The sequence below is a fragment of the Triticum dicoccoides genome, chromosome 6B (genome assembly GCF_002162155.2).
Source record: "Triticum dicoccoides isolate Atlit2015 ecotype Zavitan chromosome 6B, WEW_v2.0, whole genome shotgun sequence".
NCBI lineage: Eukaryota > Viridiplantae > Streptophyta > Magnoliopsida > Poales > Poaceae > Triticum > Triticum dicoccoides.
Window position 1 is genome coordinate 205,906,803 of NC_041391.1, and position 7,751 is coordinate 205,914,553.

A 7,751-nucleotide genomic window follows, 5' to 3' on the forward strand; every position below is an offset into this window, starting at 1 on the left:
CCTGTCCACGAGACAGGGGGGCGCCACCCCCTAGGGCGGCCTCCTATCTCGTGGGCCCCCTGGACCTCCACCGACGTCAACTCCAACTCCATATATTCATGTTTGGGGAGAAAAAATCAAGGAGAAAGTTTCATCACGTTTTATGACATGGAGCCGCCGCCAAGCCCTAATCTCTCTCGGAAGGGCTGATCTGGAGTCCGTTCGGGGCTCCGGAGAGGGGGATTCGTCGCCGTCGTCATCATCAACCATCCTCCATCACCAATTTCATGATGCTCACCACCGTGCGTGAGTAATTCCATCGTAGGCCTGCTGGACGGTGATGGGTTGGATGAGATTTACCATGTAATCAAGTTAGTTTTGTTAGGGTTTGATCCCTAGTATCCACTATGTCCTGAGATTAATGTTGCTATGACTTTCTATGCTTAATGCTTGTCTCTAGGGCCCGAGTGCCATGATTTCAGATCTGAACCTATTATGTTTTCATGAATATGTGTGTGTTCTTGATCCTGTCTTGCAAGTCTATAGTCACCTATTATGTGTTATGATCCGACAACCCCGAAGTGACAATAGTCGGGATACTTCTCGGTGATGACCGTAGTTTGAGGAGTTCATGTATTCACTATGTGCCAATGCTTTGTTCCGGTTCTCTATTAAAAGGAGGCCTTAATATTCCTTAGTTTCCGCTAGGACCCCGCTGCCACGGGAGGATAGGACAAAAGATGGCATGCAAGTTCTTTTCCGTAAGCACGTATGACTATTTACGGAATACATGCCTACATTACATTGATGAATTGGATCTAGTTCTATATCACCCTATGTTATAACTATTGCATGAGGAATCGCATCCGACATAATTATCCATCACTGATCCATTGGCTACGAGCTTTTCACATATTGTTCTTCGCTTATTTACTTTTTCGTTGCTACTGTTACAACTACTACAAAAACCCAAAAACATTTATTTTTATTTTTGTTACCGTTACCTTTATTATCATACCACTTTTGCTACTAAATACTTTGCTATAGATACTAAGTTATCCAGGTGTGGTTGAATTTACAACTCAACTGATAATACTCAAGAATATTCTTTGGCTCCCCTTGTGTTGAATCAATAAATTTGGGTTGAATACTTTAGCCTCGAAAGCTGTTGCGATCCCTTATACTTGTGAGTTATCAGCGACCGTGCTGTTTCTCTAGACAGCAAACTCGTATCCGCCGCCACAGCCTCCTCGAGTGTCGCCTAAACGATTGCTTCGGTGGAATTATGGGGAATTAAGTCTACGACAACCTGCAAAAATTTAGTCGAGTTCCGATAGAGGAATTTCTGGCAATCTCCGATATACCGGAGCCCTGTTGAATCTGGACGAGAATCCGGACGAGTTTGGAGCGGGGTGTCCAGCATCTAGCTCGGACGTCCTTTGGAAGATCCAACCGTTGATCAGCTGCGGAATTCCCATATCTACCACCTGCCAAAAATTCAGCTCGATCCGACCGTCCAAACTCCGGGAACCTTCCGATTTGTGCATCACTTTTTGAATCTGTTTTCTGCGCGAGAACGAATCCGACCCAAGTTCATCTTCTTTATGAACGGGATTTTAGACATCCTTTTTGAAGGACGTTTTTGTATGGGGTATTGTGTTTTATTCTCAAACACATCCCACTAGTATTAAAAGTATTCTTACAATACGAACTTTACTGTCGCGCCGGTGTCAAACCAGCTTGACAACATCACTACACGGCAGCCGACCTGCGTTAGACACGTTGTCGCTTTGTTGAGCCGAGCTCAACTTCTTCGGATCATCATCTTGGCCAGCTGAACAATAGTTCGGCATCGTGAAGGATAAATCATCACCAACATCGCCGCCCCACGGATTACACGGAGCGGGCACACCGGCATCGCCGCGCGGTCACTTCATCAAGCCATTATTGACCGCATCACAAGTTACGACAGGCCTCGGCATAGCCGCACTGTTGCTTCTTCAAGCCGATGCCCATCACGCCGAACTACTTCAATAACTCAGCTGACACGACAGCTGCAGTGTCTCCTTATCGACCTGCCCTGTCACCTCGGCTAGACCGAGGACTTCGCTAACTCTTCATCAACTTACTTCGGAGACTTCGGGTCACCAGCTGACCAGCTTCATCACATTAGTTGGACCACGGGCTTCGCCGTGGCGAGCCCACTTTTGCCAGGATCGCCATGCCATCGCTTCATCACCCATCAGGCAATGGGTGTGCAGATCGAGTCCAAATTTTGGGAGTAACCTTTCTTCGGACCGGTACAACAAATAAACCAGGTGCTATTAATCCTAGCAATTTTTGCTCATTTGGGTTCATTTTTTTAAGGAATTATTACTCTGCTTTGTTCCATCATCTGTACACAGGTCTATTAAATGGTGGCCGCATTAGCGACGGTTGCATGGTGGTTCAGTCAATTTCCGTGCATAGTTCGGCGAACGCCGTATCCGGAATTCGGACCGACCTATGAATTCGGGCTTTGTCACGCCTTCACTATATCACGACGACGCCCTGCATCGGCATTGACCTCGACGCTCAGGCCACATCTCTTTCATTATTTCCTTCACTTTTATTAAATAAGTAGAAGAATTTTTTAATATACATTATTATCTTTATTTGTCATTACCTTTGGTTTGCACTATTTTATCTGTGCAGCCAATTGACTCGGACTGAGCCGCGTTGTCGCATCCTTCGACCGAATTGTGTTGTCGCCTTGGCGCGCCGACCTGCTACATTACCGCGGCTGGGGGCCTCATCTTTTCGGGGTGCCGAACTCTCTGCGCGGCCACCTCGGGACCAGCCTGGAGGCTGGAACCTTGTCCCGCATCAAGCTCGGACCGCGTCCTCAATGCCGAACATATCAACCAGCTAAGTTGCTTTCATGCTCAAAAACTTTCGGTTTTATATTTTGTTCGGTCCGACCAAGCATTATACTTTTTTTGGCAAAAAGTTGTTTGTGAAAAACTTCCTTGTCCAAACTTTGTTTGTGACACACAAATTCCAATACCCTGTTTACTTAGGGGCATCCTTTGTGAAGCCTTCCCTCTTGCAAATGATTATACTTGTACGGCTTCATTCCTTGTTCGTGTATTACGCCACAATATGCACCATGTTGACTTAAGTGATTTGCAAGCTAGGTTGTTGAAAGTGCAACTATCCCTAGGTGGTTTTGGTAATTCCTAACAACATATAGCTCATTGGGCTAATACTATTCCAAGACAAATATTTCAGGAAAGCTCGATGAATGGCATGGCATGGATGAGGAAAGTGGATCCCTCAAAATACGAAGGACAAAAGGATTGGCTCAAGCTCAAAAGCTCAAGACTCTTCATTTTATATTTTAGTGATCCAAGATCACATTAAGTCTATAGGAAAAGCCAATACTATCAAGAAGGGATGAGGTGTTGCTTAATGAGTTTCTTGCTCCATGGTGCTTAGTGATATGCTCCAAAACCCTCAACTACTTTCTCATATCCACATATGACCCAAAACAAAAGTCAAACTCGGCCCTACCGATTCTTTCAATCCGGCGCCATCGAGTTCAGATGTCATAGCCACTGCCACAAACCCTAGGCAAATCGGTTTCACCGATAGGGATCTCGGTCTCACCGAGATGGGATTGTAATCTCTCTGTTTCCCTTCGTAATGCTTTGGTCTAACCGAAGTGAGCGATCGATCCCACTGAGATTGCAATGAAAACTCTCTGTTTCCTTTTTATAACATTTCGGTCTCACCGAAATGAGCGAATCGGTCCCACCGAGTTTACCTGACCAACTCTCTGGTTAGCTTATTACCAAAATCGATCTCACCGAGTTTGTGTAATCGGGCTCACCGAGATTACATTATGCCCTAACCCTAACCATATCGGTCCTACCGAGTTGCATGTCGGTCCCATCGAAAACCCTAATGGTCACTAGGTTTACTAAATCGGTCCGACCGAGTTTGTTGATTTGGTCCCACCGAGATTGGTAAATTGTGTGTAACGGTTAGATTTTGTGTGGAGGCTATATATACCCCTCCACCTCCTCTTCATTCGTGGAGAGAGACATTAGAACAAACCTACACTTCCAATTTACCATTTCTGAGAGAGAACCACCTACTCATGTGTTGAGGCCAAGATATTCCATTCCTACCATATGAATCTTGATCTCTAGCCTTCCCCAAGTTGCTTTCCACTCAAATCTCCTTTCCACCAAATCCAAATCCTGTGAGAGAGAGTTGAGTGTTGGGGAGACTATCATTTGAAGCACAAGAGCAAGGAGTTCATCATCAACGCACCATTTGTTACTTCTTGGAGAGTGGTGTCTCCTAGATTGGCTAGGTGTCACTTGGGAGCCTCCGACAAGATTGTGGAGTTGAACCAAGGGGTTTGTAAGGGCAAGGAGATCACCTACTTCGTGAAGATCTACCGCTAGTGAGGCAAGTCCTTTGTGGGCGACGACCATGGTGGGATAGACAAGGTTGCTTCTTCGTGGACCCTTCTTGGGTGGAGCCCTTCATGGACTCGTGCAGCCGTTACCCTTCGTGGGTTGAAGTCTCCATCAACGTGGATGTACGATAGCACCACCTATCGGAACCACGACAAAAACATATGTGTCTCCAATTGCGTTTGAATCCTCCAAACCCTTCCCCTTTACATTCTTGCAAGTTGCATGCTTTACTTTCCACTGCCCATATACTCTTTGCATGCTTGCTTGAATTGTGTGTAGATTGCTTGACTTGTGCTAAGATAGTTAAAATCTGCCATAGACTAAAATTGGGAAAAGGTTAAGTTTTTAATTGGTCAAGTAGTCTAATCACCCCCCCTCTAGACATACTTCAAAATCCTACAAGTGGTATCGGAGCTTTGGTTTCCATTTGCTTTGATTTCCATAGCTTTTGGTGGTCATAGCCTTGGTTTCACAACCTAGGAGAGTATGGCGTCTAGCGAGGGAAATTATCACCGTAGAGGTCCTTACTTTGATGGTACTAATTTTGCTAGTTGGAAGCATAAGATGAAAATGCATATTCTCAGACATAACCCCGCCATTTGGGCTATTGTATGTATTGGCTTGCAAGGTGAATTCTTTGATGGGAGAGAACCAAACCGTGAAGCTAACGCGGATGAGTTGAAGATGCTGCAATACAACGCTCAAGCTTGTGATATCCTCTTCAATGGATTGTGCCCCGAAGAATTCAACAAAATCAGCCACCTTGAGAATGCGAAGGAAATTTGGGATACTTTGATTGATATGCATGAAGGTACCAACTCCGTCAAGGAATCCAAATTGGATGTGCTCCAAAGTCAACTTGACAAGTTCAAAATGAAGGATGGTGAAGGTGTCGCTGAAATGTACTCTAGGCTTGCTCTTATCACAAATGAGATTGCCGGCTTAGGAAGTGAAGAGATGACCGACAGATTCATCATCAAGAAGATCCTAAGAGCATTGGATGGAAAATACGATACCGTGTGCACATTGATCCAAATGATGCCAAACTACAAGAATCTCAAGCCAACGGAAGTCATTGGAAGAATTGTTGCTCATGAGATGTCACTCAAGGATAAGGAGAAACTTCACAACAAGTCAAGTGGTGCTTACAAAGCCTTGTGTGAAGCCCCTACATCATCAAATGAGAAACAAACCTTCAATGAAGAATTGAGCTTAATGGTGAAGAACTTCAACAAATTCTACAAGAGTAGAAGCAAAGAGAGAAGCTCTAAGTCAAGGTCCTACAATGACAAAAGATCTTCCAGTCAAGAGCGCAATTGCTACAATTGTGGGAGACCCAGACACTATTCCAATGAGTGTACGTCACCCTACAAAAGAGGAGAAGATTCTCCCAAGAGAAGAAGTAGAAGAGAAGAACCACCGCCAAGAGAGAGAAGGAGTAGAGATGATCGTTATGAACGAAGGACATCCCGGAGAAGCAAGGATTAGGACAGGAAGGATAAGTCATCAAGGAGCTACACAAAACGAAGACATCAAGCTCATGTTGGTGAACGGGTATCCGGTTCCGACTCTGAACATCACTCCGACTCCAAACATACTCAAGATGAAGGTGTTGTCGGTCTAGCACTTGTGTCAACCAACTCCTACGACATATTTGATTCACCAAATGAAGGACTTGGAAGATGCTTCATGGCTAAAGGCCCTAAGGTAACACACACCGAGTATGTTGATTTCAATGGTGATGAAGATGACTTGTTAGCTGATGATGATTTACTTGTTGACAACTCTAGTGATGAATACTATGATGAAATGTCAATTAATCATGCTAATCACGATAAAACGAATGACAATGATAAGGAGAAGATTGAGCTTATAACTAAAGAACTAAACACTCTTAAGTTAGCTCATGAAACTATCTTCGAAGATCATCGAGAACTTTTAAGGGCTCATGAGAAGTTACGCTTTGAAAAGCTCAACCTTGAGCAAGAGCATGAGTTCTTAAAGGCAATCAATGATGATCTTCGTAAAAAAGTTCTTCTTACATTGCCAAGCGTTTACTCTTATCTACTTACATGCCTCAATTCAAGTCCATTAACAAAAACAAGAAGGATTCTTCCTCTAGTAGTAACAATCATCATGCTAAATCCAATATTGTTGCTTCTAGTAGTTCTCTTGATTCCACTAATGATTCTCTTGGCCAAGTTACGCTTGAGCAAGAAAATAGCTTATTGAAGGGAATTATAGAGAAAGGTGTTTACAAGAGCCTTGCCGGGAGTAAGCAGTTTGAGGAAATTGTACGCAAGCAAGGAAGGCACCGGAAGAACCAAGGTGTTGGTTTTGAACGAAAGTTCAATGCCAATGGAGTTGAGTGGGAAGAAGATCAATATCCCAAGACGAAGTTTGTTCCTCAACAAGAGAAGTATGATCCTAATTCCTTCAAGGGAACACAAGCTCAAGATGATCTTCCACCACAAGACCACAAGCAAAAAGGCAAGGACAAGCTTCAAGAGGAGATTGATGCATTTGAAGAAGCTCCTAAAGCCTTGGTCAAGTGGGTTTCCAAGATTACGTCACGTTCTACTTCATCAAGTATGACTACAACTCCAAGGATTCCCATCAAGATGATGTGGATCCCGAAGAAGATGAACTAGAGAGTTCTTGAGGGTGACTCCGCCAACATTATTCACTCATATCATTATGGCAAGGACAAGTGCAATCAACTTCCACATCTTGCACTAATTCAAGGAGTCACAAACCCTCTTGTTGGTAAGACAAGGGACAAGGTAACCTAAAGCTTTCATGGACATCATCTTGTGTTTGCATCACTCTATGTCTATGGATATACTTGTTTGTTCCTTGTGGGACTAACCCGTGTAGGTATTGAAAGTGAAACTCACTCAAAAGGATTGCTCCAAATGATCTTCATCAACATTGAGCATCCACATCTTCAACACCTACATGAAGTCATCATCGACAAAACCCAAGGTTAGTTCATCCCTCTAAGGGGGGATCTCACATCTAGGGGGAGCTTAACTCTAAGAATTAAGTCAAAGCAACTCTAATGGTGTGAACACATCAACGCATTATGTAAAAGTGGTAACCCCACTTGAGCTTAAACGATGAGTATGACCTATGATCAAATGTTCTCATTTGACTCCTAAGTCAATATACTCATATATAGATGACCTAGTCATCGCCAATTGTTTGATAGATGCTAGAATTGGTTGTGCATGCTTTGCCACAAATTTCATTTGCCATTTTATTGTGTGAGCATGTTGGTTGCATATTTAACTCCTTCGAGGA